A 14,557-nucleotide genomic window follows, 5' to 3' on the forward strand; every position below is an offset into this window, starting at 1 on the left:
TTGCCCTCCTTTTTCTCTGGCTGGTAGCCTCAGGACTGTCTTATGTTATGAGGGACTTCTCTTCTCATGCAACCCTGTTGAAGCACTGCCCAATAAAGCTTATGGTGTGTTACTGCCCCTTGTGCTCATATCTCTTTCCTGGATCAGTCCCCAAAGCCTTCGAACCCTCTATAACTGTGTGCCAATTACTGTGCAAGGCACTGAGGATAAAGAGGTAATAAGATACAGTCTTTGACTTTAAGGAACTTATATTGTGACTGGGGAAATATTTATGAATCATTTCAGTGAAATGCAGTTTCTCTTCTACGAAGATATGCAGAAATATGAAAACAGGAAGCACTTTGCTCAGTCTGGAGCAGGTAAGGAAAGGGCTCTTGAAGAAGATGAAGGTTGAGTTGTATCTTGAAGAGTGATTAAATTTTCAGGTAAAATGTGAGAAAAAAGTGTTTTTTAGGCAGAGGGAATAACAAAGAAAAGCTTATTAGTGAGAAATATGTTGATGTATCAGTATCCTCTTCTTCATTGTTTTTATTAGCTTCATTGCTAAACTACCATTGGTTGAAAACATAAGTACTTTATAAATACTATCTCATTTAATTCTCATAATAAGCCACATAAGCTTTAAATTATTAGTCCTGTTTTAGATATTAGGGAACATGCTTAGAAATTTAACTAACTTGCAATGGTCACAAATATCTATCACAGTGAGTGGTAAAGACTACATAAGCTCGTAGCTGTCTCCACTGAAAATGCACATAAATTGTTTCTAGGGTTGGTTTTGTTCTGGTATCATGGTTCTTAATTATTTTATTGTCATAGTGCTCTTTCATTATCTTCCAGAAATGTTGTTCACAATGTACATATGTCACAGCTTGCATTGTCCAAAGATTGTTGTATCCCTAGTTACAAGTTACTACTTTGCCATAAAGTATGGTGTAGGAAGTGATGAGAGGTTAAGTTGAAAGAATACATAAGGACTAGAGTCTTGCCTATGTTCAGCTAAGTCTTTCGTACAGGATAAGAAAAGACTTACACGGTAAGATATTTTTGTGTGTATTTGTGTGTGTGAGTGGGCATAAGTTGTACTTGGAAAGAAAAAGAGAGCAGAGAGACCTGCTAGGAGTTCAATGTAGAAGATCCAAATGAAAGTATGAGGGTTTTATTCATAACAGTATTAAAAATATAGAGAAGATGTATTCATGCACAGAAAAGTGAAACCACACTGAAGATGGCTGATTGAATGGGTTGAAAGTGAGTCAAGAAGGGAAGAAGTCATGTTTATGTCAAGACTTTGAGTTAAGGTCACCAGATGGAATATCTGAGATTGGGAATATGGAAAGAGGTTACAGCTTCATTAGAGAATGGACTGACACATAAGAAAAGCACGCAAAGTGAGTAAGTAGAATGGAGACCAAAAGCTTGAGACTTCAGTAGTTAACAATTGTTGTGAATCACTCAATGCCTGTTAATTATTTTTAACTTCTCCTGCCATTCTCAATATTACCTCCATTCAACAATAAAGTATATCATCTTTTTACAAATCAATAAAACTTAGCAAAGCCCTACATCTAAGTAGTGGGTGTAGAGGTAGGAGAGCATGAAAAAATTGGAGAAAAAACATTTCTCCAATGTAGGAGTTGAAAACTCTGCTACCTCAAGTGATCCTTTATATCCAAGGATCATCGGTGCAAGGAAAAGTTTCTTTAAAACAGAAATGAGTATGTTATGAAAATTCTGGAAATATACTATTAGATTGTTATCTTAAATACTGATGTTAATATTGTGAAAATAATTATTTACTTTCATAATCTATTTATAGATATATTTTAAATATTTCATATGTAAATATTTATTTTATATTATTTATGAATGTTTTATTTTATGTTTATATTTTATTATGTTATTTTATATATAATATATATTATATATTATTAGGTTGAAGTTATATAAGATACAAAAATACATATTATATATTTATAAAATATTTATTTTATATTCTATATATTTTATTTCATAAATGCTGATAGAAATTGTAACAAAAATCCAATACCTATAGCAAGCAATATGAGTTACGTTTATGTTTTCTAGAACATTTTCTGTGAGAAAATTTTCTGTGAAAGAATATTCTTCATTTCATTTTTGATTTTTACACAAATGATACAGGACATCATATTTTCTGCAGGACTTCCTGAGCTTTCCCATGGGTCTCTTTTACTCTTTATATTTAAATCATTATCTTTTGAAATGATAATTGTGCCACTATCCCCGATAATAATTACATATTTAATCATTAACTGTTCTACTGTTCTATCTCTGTTAAAAATCTATTTATTAATGGCTTGAAGTTTAAAGAAACTCTTCAATATCACTTTCATCAACTTCAAGAAATCTGGCATTAGTTGGAAGATTTGTAATTGCACCTTAAAGTTTTTTTGTATTGCATTTAGTTTGAATAGGAGAATCAGCAAAGATATAAACTAGTGTTAAGTGGGAGGACTGTTTTAATAGAGATTAATTTTATATAATCAGTTAGATAGCCAGCATCTTGTCTTATAGCAATGCTCATTTTACAGCCTCATAACTACATATTGAATCTGCAGATAAATATGACTGCTGATATTTTTCCAGTTTATTTCAGGCAACTGCGAGTTTAGAGATTGCTGAAAGAACTATAATCGTTGTCTTTACATTAAACTTTTGCTGGAGAATATGATTCATTTGCTATGCTCAGAAGTGCTTATGTTCTTTTAGCAGTTCCTCTTCTTATATATTTCTTCTTATTAGTATAGTACATTAGTGTTATTCATCACCACTATTTTGAATTAGTAGCCTGGATTCTATTGGTCTTGTATGTTGTAACCTACTTTTAGGATACATGTCTTTCTGGTAAGGAAACCTATTATCATCTGATTCATCAATTTTCAATGCCTAAATATTCTTCTTAGTGCACAAGTTTCTCTTTCTTGCTCATGCTGAAATATCACCACGTGGAAAGGGGGACATCTTTTCCAGGAACAATTAGTCATGTGAGAGATCTCACTAGAATCTGCCTCTTGCCAAAGAAACAGAAAATATATGCAGGGTATCTGGAAATACATTTATGCTGTAGCTTTGGATTTTGTGTCTGACACCAGCATGCATTCTAGGACCTAATTATAAGGGCAGCAATGAGGATTATAATGAAGGGGAGAGCAGGTTGTTCATCTTTTGGAATCACAATTGAAAACAAGCTTCCTATGGTTTTGAAAGAAGACTTTTCTTCGTGTTTTCCTTTGCCTTTAAACACATGTGGTGTTTCCCCCGCCCCCCGCCCCACCCGCCGCCTCTTTTGCAGTAACCAGCATGTGAGCTTTAAAATGAATGCTGTGGTTTGAAAGCCTACCCTCTGCGTCTAATGAATTTTCACTCCAGGGGTGCCTTCATTTCCTCCCCATGTCTCCCATGTCTATTCTTCCTTCACCCAAAGGTGGACTGTTTGGGTCTCAGAAATATGATTATCATATTTGTAATAAATGTGTGCAGAATGCATTATAAAAAGTTATGGAAAAAGCGGAGAGAAATATCTTCCTAGTTGTTAAGGCACAAATTTGCCTTCCTTCAAGGTCTACCACATACATTTATTCAGATACTTATTAGCTCTTTGAATAATTATTAATTGTGTGCTAACTGAATACCAGGCACAGTACTCATCCAGGTCCATAAAACACGCCTAAAGTGCTTGGCAGTCTCATGAGGGAAATAGACATTAACTAAGTATTCAAATACTTTAAAAAAATTTTGCTTTTATAAACAAAGAATTTATTTTTATTTAAAAATAAATATATAAATATATTCAAAGAAGAGGAAATACTGGGAACCTAGAACAACCAATCTATGTCTGGGAGTTCAGGAAATCTTACCAGAAATATTGGCTTTGGGGCTGAAGTAAAATGTATAATGAATATTTGGGCAGGTGAAAATTGGGGACAGTCAGTACAAACTCTTTAAGAACAGGGAGGAACTATTTTATTCTTTGTATTTTTTTGAGAGTCTTTTTACAATGTCTTAAATTTAGGATGAAGTTATGTAAGACGCAAAAACAGAATTTGCAAAGTCTAAAATATTTAAATATTTTGATTTCCCATTTTAAAAATATTTAAATGTTTTCTCAATATTAATAAGGATGGATAGATAGGTGCTTTATTTTAAATTTCTATTCATTCATTTTTAAGAATTTAAATGAATTTTTAATGAAGAATTTAAAATCTTCAAATGAAGAATTTAAGATGTCTTCATTTTTAAGAATTTATATTTTGCCATTTATTTAAAAAGACTCTTGAGGAAAACTGAGTTCAGAGGTCAAATGTTTCAGATTTATTACAGTGATATTTTAGCTTTAGTTGTGGATTGGTACCTTGAGTAGCTGCCCCCGGCCTGCCACTTAATACAGTCCAATTGAACCTAATATATAGCTGGCAAATGCTTTTTGAATTGGTCTTAGACCTACAGACATCTTTAGATAGAAATAGAATGATAATGCTACTAACATAGTTTTAGGACGCTTCTATGTGTTTCTCAAGATGTTCTGGACTTTCAAATCAAATGACAAAACAAATCCTCTTAATCAGAGGTTACAGCCCACAGGCCAAATCCAGTCTGCCACATGTTTTTGTATGGGCTTATGAGCTGGTTTTTATAATTTGTTTACATGGTGAAATAAACAAAAATGAAATAACACTTTCCACACACGAAAATCAAATGAAATTCAAGTTTCATTATGTATAAATGAAGTTTTGCTAGAATGCAGCCATGCTCATTTGTCACATCCCATCTTCAGCTGTTTTAACACTACAGTGGCAGAGGTGAATAGCTGCGACAGAGCCCACGAAGACAAACATACTGATTGTCCACACGTACTTATGGAGCACATCTGGAAAGTCAGGAATTAAAAAAAAAAAAATTCACCATCTCTCTGCCCTCATGGATTTTACTTTCTACAGAGGGAGATATATAAACTCATAAATCGGTAAGATTACTTCAATTTATGCGATAAGTACTGGAAGGAAAATATAACAAGTTATGGCACAGGAAACACCTAAAGGCAGAGGTTGGGGCTGCGTTATTGAGGGTGTAAGAAGGAGGTGATGCTTAGCAGGACTCTAGGATGAGGTGAAGAAACAGCCATGACGAGGACGGGCATTCCAGATAGACAGTAAGACAAAAGCAAAAGTCCTGAGACTGGAAAAAGCTTGATGATTTCTGGAGAGGGAAGAGAAACTACGTGTGGTCGAAGTGTCATGGGTGAACAGGAGAGGGATATAAAACATAGAAGTTGAAAGATGGGGAACAATCAACGTGGAACTGAGCCTCCCACCTCTGGCGAGGTTGATTAGATGAGTCTAACGTGTGGTCTCAAGCTCCGTATATTTTTCATCTCTCCAGGTGCTTTTATTATGGCCAGGTTTTGGAAACCACAAATGTTTTTATCTTAGTCTAAGTGCCATGAGAAGCCACTGGAGAATTCTTGACAGAATTATATATTTTAAAGTTCCCCTTGGTTGTTGTGAAGAAAAAGGTCTGCAGGAGGAAAGAGGAGAGATGGGAAGCTGGAGGAGGGATGTTTCTGGAGTCGTCCAGCCAAGAGATTTGTATTAGGGTAGCAGTAATGGCGGTGAAAAGGGGACAGACGTGGGCTACATCACAGAGGTAGAGCCAAAAGAACTTGCTGATTGGAAGTGGGAGTAAGGGAAAGAGGAATCAGTGTCACTGAATAACTGGGAGGATGGCAGTGCCAATTGCAAAGACAAAACAACAACAAAAACAAAAAAACAGGAAAGGAGCAGGTTTGGAGGTGGGAGATGGAATTCAGAAGTCTTTTCCTAGACAAGTTAAATTCTAGATACTTATTGCGTGATATCCTTCATGAATCCCACAACAAAAACAAACTCAAGAAGGCATTGTGAGACCGGGCGCGGTGGCTCAAGCCTGTAATCCCAGCACTTTGGGAGGCCGAGACGGGTGGATCACGAGGTCAAGAGATCGAGACCATCCTGGCTAACAGGGTGAAACCCCGTCTCTACTAAAAAATACAAAAAACTAGCCGGGCGAGGTGGCCGGGGCCTGTAGTCCCAGCTACTCGGGAGGCTGAGGCAGGAGAATGGCGTGAACCCGGAAGGCGGAGCTTGCAGTGAGCTGAGATCCGGCCACTGCACTCCAGCCTGGGCGACAGAGCGAGACTCCGTCTCAAAAAAAAAAAAGGCATTGTGTACTCTCTATATGCTAGATAGCATTCTGGGCACTGAGAATTTTATGAGTTAAAAAACTACGGAGAAACACTGCATACCATCGCGGGATGTCAGAGCGATGGTGAGGTGACGAGCCTGAAGCTCAGAAGACAACGCCATGGTGAAATGCACAGATTTGCGAGTCCTTTGGTTGACAGATTGCTTTGCCTCTGTATTTTGACATTGAACTATTTTAACATTTTACACAATGATGCAGAACATTCAAAGACAACACAACTGTGGATTACTTTCTGGAGAAATGGACTGGCTTGAAAACACATCTTCTGGGGACTGCAGCACCCTTTCTGCATGCTGGCAGAGCCATGTTGCACTTGAATGGACCTACTGGCACATTTGGACATATTTGGATACTTTTGTTATTAGTACAGGACATTTGTGTTATTCATCACCACTATTGTGTTATTCACCACCGCTGTTTAGAATTAGTAGCCTGGATTCTATTGGTGCACGTAAGTCTGCAGCTTCGGTTGTTGTCACAGGAAAAGGGGGGAATTTTTATTTATTTATTTGGTTTTGGTTGGACTGACTGCTGAGCTGACAGAGAAAAAGAGCTACTTCAACACTAGTATGGGAGAACCAAGTACTGTAGTAAATGAGTTTAAAAGGCATCTAGCCAGCTTTACCTGTTCCTCCTGATACATGAGATTTCAAGCCAGCCAGAACCGCAGGGCCTAGAAGAACCTACCAGTGCCTGAGCGTGAATGATAACGGATATAATAATACCTTGCACTCATATAGCACTTCTGCACTTGGACTTTCAGAAAGGTGGGCTGAGCAGGTGCTAGTATCTGCATTTTACGAAAATATCTCTCAGAGGCAAAAAGCATGTGGGGAGGGGTGAATAAAGGTAAATATACCAAGATGAAGCCAAAGAGGCTTGAAAATAATGTAGAAACAAGTACACTTAGATTGAGAGGTTGCATGAAACGTTGTGAATTGTTTTTGGTTACTTTCTGCTACTGGTGTTATTTGTTTTCTAATTAATTACATCAAGTAAGCGTTTATTGATTAACTCATGATATTGTAGCTAGCATGTTTGCTCACAATAAGGGTCTCAAGCTCAAATGCTTAAAAAGTCCAGGCAGACCAACCTGCATGAATGAAAGGGTGCAGGTTAGGGTATGCTGACCTGGGAAGCCCCTGCTCATCATAAAGTGGCCATCACTACTTAGGTCTAGTGAGGGAATTGCTAGGAATGTAGACCCAGGGTAAACTTGTTGTATGACTCTTTAAAGGAAGCTGAAGGCAAACTTGTGTAAACTCTCATTTTTTTAGTATTTGCAACTAATTACAAACAATTAAAACTAAAATGGACAAAGAATACTTCTTTGGAGATAAATTTGGCCCACATGTTGCCAGCCTCTCAACCATCCACTTATGAATTCAGAATTGTCTGTTAATCCTACATATTGACCAGGTGTGGTTGCTCATACCTGCAATCCCAGGGCTTTGGGAGGCCAACACAGGAGGATTGCTTGAGGTCAGGAGTTTGAGACCAGCCTGGACAACATAGCAAGACTTTGTCTCTACAAAAATTTTAAAAGATAGCCAGGTGTGGTGACTCATGCCTGTAGTCCCGGTTTTTCAAGAGGCTAAGCAGGGAGAATCACTTGAGCCCAAAAATTGGAGGTCACAGTGAGCTGTGATTATGCCACTGGACTTCAGCCTGGGAAACAGAGCTGAACACTATCTCAAAAAAAATAAAAAATAAAAAGAGAAAAAAGCCTCCTGCCAATGTGGAAGTCTTGTAACCTGTTCCCAGACAGAATGTTTTCCTTGAACACTTACTGTCAATAGCAGTAGTGACTTCTTTGAATGGCAGTTGGGTACGCCCTGGAAATATCTTCAGCATCTCAAAGAGCAAGGAGCTCTTTAAAGCTCCTTGCATGACCTTCTATTCAATATAACTTACTTTGATCTTTAACACTAAAAATTAGATGAACAAATATTTATAGGATATATAGATTGTTTAAATATGTTCCTATGGGAGCAGAGAGACATATTTGAACACATGGTAAATAGGTTTTCTTTTAATTTTATGAAGTTATAAGTTCAAGAGGTCAAATAAGATAGTAATAGAAATCTTAACAAATGTTTTTACAAAAGGAGTCATTAGATCTGATTTGGCCCCTGAGCTAAATTTAATTCATAATAAAGACAGTCAGTTTTTAGTATTCTTCCTGTGTTTGAATTTGGTATAAAGCAAGAAATATGAATTTTAAATATACATATATAATGGATATATGGATATACAATGGATGTATATAATGGATCCATATATATATATACACACACACCTCTCTCTCTCTCTCTCTCTCTCTCTATATATATATATATGCAAGTGAGAAACCAGTTATTAAGGTAACTCCTCCTGACCTATTATAGCTGATGGATATAGAAGTGGGAAGTAAATCTTAGCAAAGCTAATTTATTATACAAACAGGGAAAGTGAGGTACAGAAAAGCAGGATGTGGGTTTCTCAAATTCACAGGGCTAATGAAATGAATGGCCCAATCAGGATTTTAAAAATCCAGTCTAGGTTCTAGGCAATATAACAATAAGCCCTAAGCCCCACACCAACCTACCCCCACCACATACAAGCACCTTGTGTAAAGGAACTAGGAGTAGGCATATGAGAATCACTCTTACTTCCCATCCTTCCCTTCCCTCCTTCTCCCCGCGCCCCTGCCCCACTGCCTTTCTTTCCTTTCTTTATTACTGTTTGAGGTACCCTGAGTTGGGAAGTAAGAGAGTAGGGATGTCATTATGGTTGCCGGTAGGAAATTCACCAACTAAATCTATTGATGGAGGGGGGTCCAAATGGATATTGGGAATTAGGACATTCTCAAAATTTGGAAGATTCTAAAATATTTGTTGCATGGGATGTGATTCAATTTACCATTTCCCCAAGAAATATAACTTCCTGAAGGAAGATATGTTAATAAAGGTAAGAAAAAAAATCACAAAATCCATTACCCAGAGACAACCGTTTTTTATATTAAAATATGTGATCTTCATTACTTTTCCCATGAGAATTTAGGTTTACAAAAATTGATTCCTTCCATACATTATTCTTTCATTTAAGGATTTTCAAACTGTGACTTATGACCAATTAGTGGGTTAGAATATCGATTTAGTGGGTAACAACCAGCATTAAAATAATTAATAGAAATAGACTATAAAGTAACTGAGTAAATAGTGCAGAGTAAGGGTAAATATTGTGTCAGTTATATATGTGTGAATGTGTCTAGGACTACAATGTAAAGTGATTTTTGTATTGTCAGTAAAAATACTAGAAAACCAGTACTGTGGCCTGCTATTTCCTCTTATTTATTTATTTTGAAACAGAGTCTTGCTCAGTTACCAGGCTGCAGTGCAGTGGCACCATCTCAGCTCACTGCAACCTCTGCCTCCCGGGTTCAAGCGATTATCCTGCCTCAGCCTCCCCAATAGCTGGTACTACAGGCACGGGCTACCATGCCCAGCTAATTTTTGTATTTTTAGTAGAAACGGGGTTTCACAATGTTGGGCAGGATGGTCTCGATCTCTTGACCTCGTGATCCACCTGCCTCTGCCTCCCAAAGTGCTGGGATTACAGGCGTGAGCCACCATGCCCCGGCCTTCTGCTTATTAATTTTATAAAACCTCTTTTTTTTTTTTTTTTTTTTTTTTTTAAGAGAGCATCTCACTCTGTCACCTAGACTGGAGTGCAATGGCACAATCATGACTCACTGTAGCCTCAACCTCCAGAGCTCAAGCAATCTTCCTGCTTCAGCCTCTCAAGTATCTGGGATTACAAGCTCAAGCCACCATGCTGGGCTAATTTTTAAATTTTTAGTAGAGTTGAGGTCTTCCTAGATTGCCCAGGCTGGTCTCGAACTCCCGGGCTCACGTGATCCTCCTGCTTCAGCTTCCCAAAGTACAGAGATTATAGGCATGAGCTCTTGAGCCCAGTCAAAGCTCTTCCTTTTAAATAATTATTGACATATATAATAACTTCGAATTCTGCCTGAAAAGAATGCATGCCATCTCACATTATTGCTCTCTGCTTTGTGAGGAAATGAGACCCGTTTGCTTAGAAGCATCACAGGTTCAATGTGTATTCCCACTCCAGTCTCATCTTGGAGGAGTCTTCCACTGACTGTGGTTTTTATGGAGAGAAAAAGTTTCTAAACGATCACATTTCTGCTTACAGTGGTTTGGGATTTAAGTTCAACTATTGTCTGGGCTGGTGTTATTGCTATAGTAATCTAGCAGCAAAACACCAGGGGTTTAGGATTCCTCCAACCCAAACAGTTGGTATCTTGAGATTATTTTGCCGCATGTCTTTACTATCCATCCAAGCTGATTCAGGAATAAAGCAAACCCTTTTCATTGCTTGTTGTTGTTTTAGTAAGGACAGGTGCCATAATGGCTTCTTACATGCAAACTTGCTAATGCCCAGATTCTGTAGATTTTGATTTTGAAAAGAAAAATAATTATGAGTTCAAAGACAATACATTTATTTGTTATTTTCTCTTTTCTTAGCCACATTTTTAATTTACTTGTATGAATCACCGCACTTTGTCAATTATCCGTTTTTTCTTCATTTGGCTTGCAGGTTTCCTTGAGCCACAACAGAAAATTAATCTAACGTCCAAAGACTAGTTCACAAATTGGGTGACCTCCATCCAATAAGGAGGCAGTGGCCACAGCTGATCTTAAGTGCTGACTTTTCTCAGTAGAACACCCTGCCCATTCGTCACCAACTCTAACTTGTCTTGAACCAGGGTGAGGGATTAAATGCTATGGAAAGAATATAGGGTTACTAAACCTTTCTGACCTTTTAATTTTATGTTTTAAGACTCATATGGTAAAGGCTAATTCATGTATTTGCTGAAGCAATGTCAGAATTGCTTTATGTATGTAAACAGGTGCACATACACACAAACTCATTATGTTAACATTACACACTGCAATGACTCTCTGTAATGCACACTGCACATAAGCCAAGCTTCCTAAAATTTATTTGACATAATTAATAAAGTAAATGTATCAGAAAATCAAAAAGTTGTCTCTAGAGTTTGCACATGAAAGTTCTTCCCTTGAATTGAAATGTTTATATGTTTTCTGTGATTTGATACGAGTAGGGCTGAAAATGGACAATCATAACAATTATTTCCAGTTGATAGCCTACCAGAGTTTTCTGCAAGCTGAAAAAACAAACAAACAAACAAACAAACAAAAACCTGACAGCACGTGGTCACTCTCTTTACAGGGCTTACCTGCTTTCCATCCTCACTCAAAAGCATAAAAGGTGTCAAATGAACTCTGTAGAACAGGGGGTAAATAAAATAGACTCCGGGAATAGCAGTTTGAACGTGTATGCCACTCTCTCATGTTAAGGCCCTGGGCAGCTATCATGTCAAATGCAACAAAGTTTTACTAGCTCTCACAAACAAGCAGAGAACATTTAAGAAGTACAATCTCATGTCAGGAATTAGAAATAATTCAGGTTGGAGAGACCTCTAGTGGGCATTTCTATTCATATCGATGAGGAATCAGACAAAAAGAGACAAAAGTTGATGAAAAATCACATTCTATATTTCTGCAATGATACATTCTTTTAAAAATAAAGTACACCTTATCGGGATAAGATATATGAAATAGCCAAAACAGGCGCTCTTCAGAAAAATAATGAAGGTTTAAGTCTGAATATATATACTCAAAGCTAACTGTATTTTCCCTTTGAAAGTGCCACAGAACCAAAACGTGAATGTTAGTAAAAAAATTTTACAAGTGGATATTTTTATCTACCTTATTTCTGCTCTCACTAAAATCCTACTTAAACCGGGCGCGGTGGCTCAAGCCTGTAATCCCAGCACTTTGGGAGGCCGAGACGGGCGGATCACGAGGTCAGGAGATCGACACCATCCTGGCTAACACGTTGAAACCCCATCTCTACTAAAAAATAGAAAAAAACTAGCCGGGCGAGGTGGCCGGGGCCTGTAGTCCCAGCTACTCGGGAGGCTGAGGCAGGAGAATGGCGGGAACCCGGGAGGCGGAGCTTGCAGTGAGCTGAGATCCGGCCACAGCACTCCAGCCTGGGCGACAGAGCGAGACTCCGTCTCAAAAAAAAATAAAAAATAAATAAATAAATAAAAATAAAATCCTACTTAAAAATTCATTAGAATATAAATCATACATAAGACGCTTCTCTATTATTATCCTCAAAGTTTAACTGAATTGCATCATGGAAAATTTTCCAAAATGGAATACCAGTTATTCAAAGCTCCCTTCCATCATACCCTCACACCATATTTCCCCAGACACTACCGGACAAATAAAATAGGTAGCCAGAGCAATTATAAAAAGCCAGGTCAAAGAAACAAGTCCCTGCCCTACCTTTTCTTTTTTTTTTTCCCGACACGGAGTCTCACTCTGTCGCCGGGCTGGAGTGCAGTGGCGCGATATCTGCTCACTGCAAGCTCCACCTTCCGGGTTCGCGATCTCGGCTCACTGCAAGCTCCGCCTTCCGGGTTCACGCCATTCTCCCGCCTCAGCCTCCTCCCAAGCAGCTGGGACTACTGGAGCCCGCCACCACGCCCGGCTAATTTTGTATTTTTAGTAGATTCGGGGTTTCATCGTGGTCTCGATCTTCTGACCTCGTGATCCACCCGCCTCGGCCTCCCAAAGTGCTGGGATTACAGGCATAAGTCATCGCGCCGGGCCCCCTCCCCTACCTTTAGAAAGCTGAAAGTGTGCTGGAGAAGAGACAACTCACAGAAGCCTGGGAGTGCCCTTGGCAAGGATATCCTTCCCCAGAGAGTTCTGAGCTTCTCAAGCCATGCTTCATAACAGAAAATAAAGCCTGTTGAATTTTTATGATCTGTAAGAATATTACAAAATACAATGAATTTTTATTTCTACCTGTTATATTAAGATGCACGTTTCAACTTATTTCACGTTGTAATACAATCTATGTGGCTTAATTCTTCATTGTTTAGTAGTTACCTCTGGATGGTTAATCGTATTTCCCTCTCAACTGCAAATTCTTTGAAAACAGAGAAGGCATTGTCTTCTCTTCTTACACCTTATTAACATGTTGCTCCCTCACCTCTGAACCGCACAATTTCTATACTTATTTAAGTACACTTGCTCCTTCTCCTCCATGACTTCTTGAAAAGGCAATGTGGACTCCACAGTGTATGGCTAAGGGTCTGGAGAAAACATCTAGTCCAGCTGCAGACCCTTGGGTGTTTATTACTATTGTTGATGATTTTGACGGTATTCTCTCCCTCCTTTGAATGTTCCCATTTCAGGCAGTTTTGTCTATGAATAAGATCTACCTCCCGGAGCCAATGATTCCAACAGGATTCTTTACTTATGTCAGTGAACTTAAATTTTAAAAATCTGTTTTCATAGAAGGTTCGCAGTTTTTTCCCATTAAGAATGTAGGCTATATTATCTCTAGTGTAATCCACAAAAGAAATCAAAGGTATTTTCATACCGTGTTACAATTGTGGCAGACAGAGCCAGTATTGTTTAGGCATTGTGTAATTACGGTAATTATTATGTCTGTCATTAAATCTTGGTACTAAAAGAGAAGCTCATATATTATCTTATGAATTTGTATTTATTTTAATATGTTAATTCTCTCAATAGGATGGTTTTTGTTTTTAGGCCTGCTGGTTTTGTTTTTGCATTGGCACATATTCAGAGAAGGGCTGCTGAGGCTCTATCAGAAAACATTAAGTGACATTCAAGAACCATATTTGCTTCCACTTAGTTATTCCTGCCCCCTACCCCCACAATTCATTTCTAACTCCTCCTTCCTCTGTAAGTGATAAAACCCTTGATGTAAAATGGACTTGTGAATGTTTCAAAGTGCCCAGGAAGAAGGCATTGGGCAGGCGGTTTCCAATGGAGGTGGTCCCAGGTAAGAGGTAGGAGGGAGACATGGCCCAGGTGGTAGCTTGCTTTCAAAATGGGCAGGGGAAAAGTGAATCCCTGCAGGCAAGCTGAAGGAGGAAGGAGGGGAGTATAGTGCACCGACTGGGAATCAGCCTCGTGGCCTGCAGAGCTGGAAGCTGTAAAGCTGATATCTTAATGGCCATAGCCTGGATGATAGGCATAGAATCTGTCGCCCCTACTTCAAAGACTGATGTGAGGAGAAAGAAATCAAAATCAGCAGGTGGTGGAAGAAATTCTGACTAAAAGGAATCACAGGGCTGTGTCCTAACTCAGCTGCTGTCTAGTTTGTGGGGGGTTGGCTTTAAAAATTATTTCAATAG

The sequence above is a fragment of the Macaca mulatta genome, chromosome 2 (assembly GCF_049350105.2).
Source record: "Macaca mulatta isolate MMU2019108-1 chromosome 2, T2T-MMU8v2.0, whole genome shotgun sequence".
In the NCBI taxonomy this organism is placed as follows: domain Eukaryota; kingdom Metazoa; phylum Chordata; class Mammalia; order Primates; family Cercopithecidae; genus Macaca; species Macaca mulatta.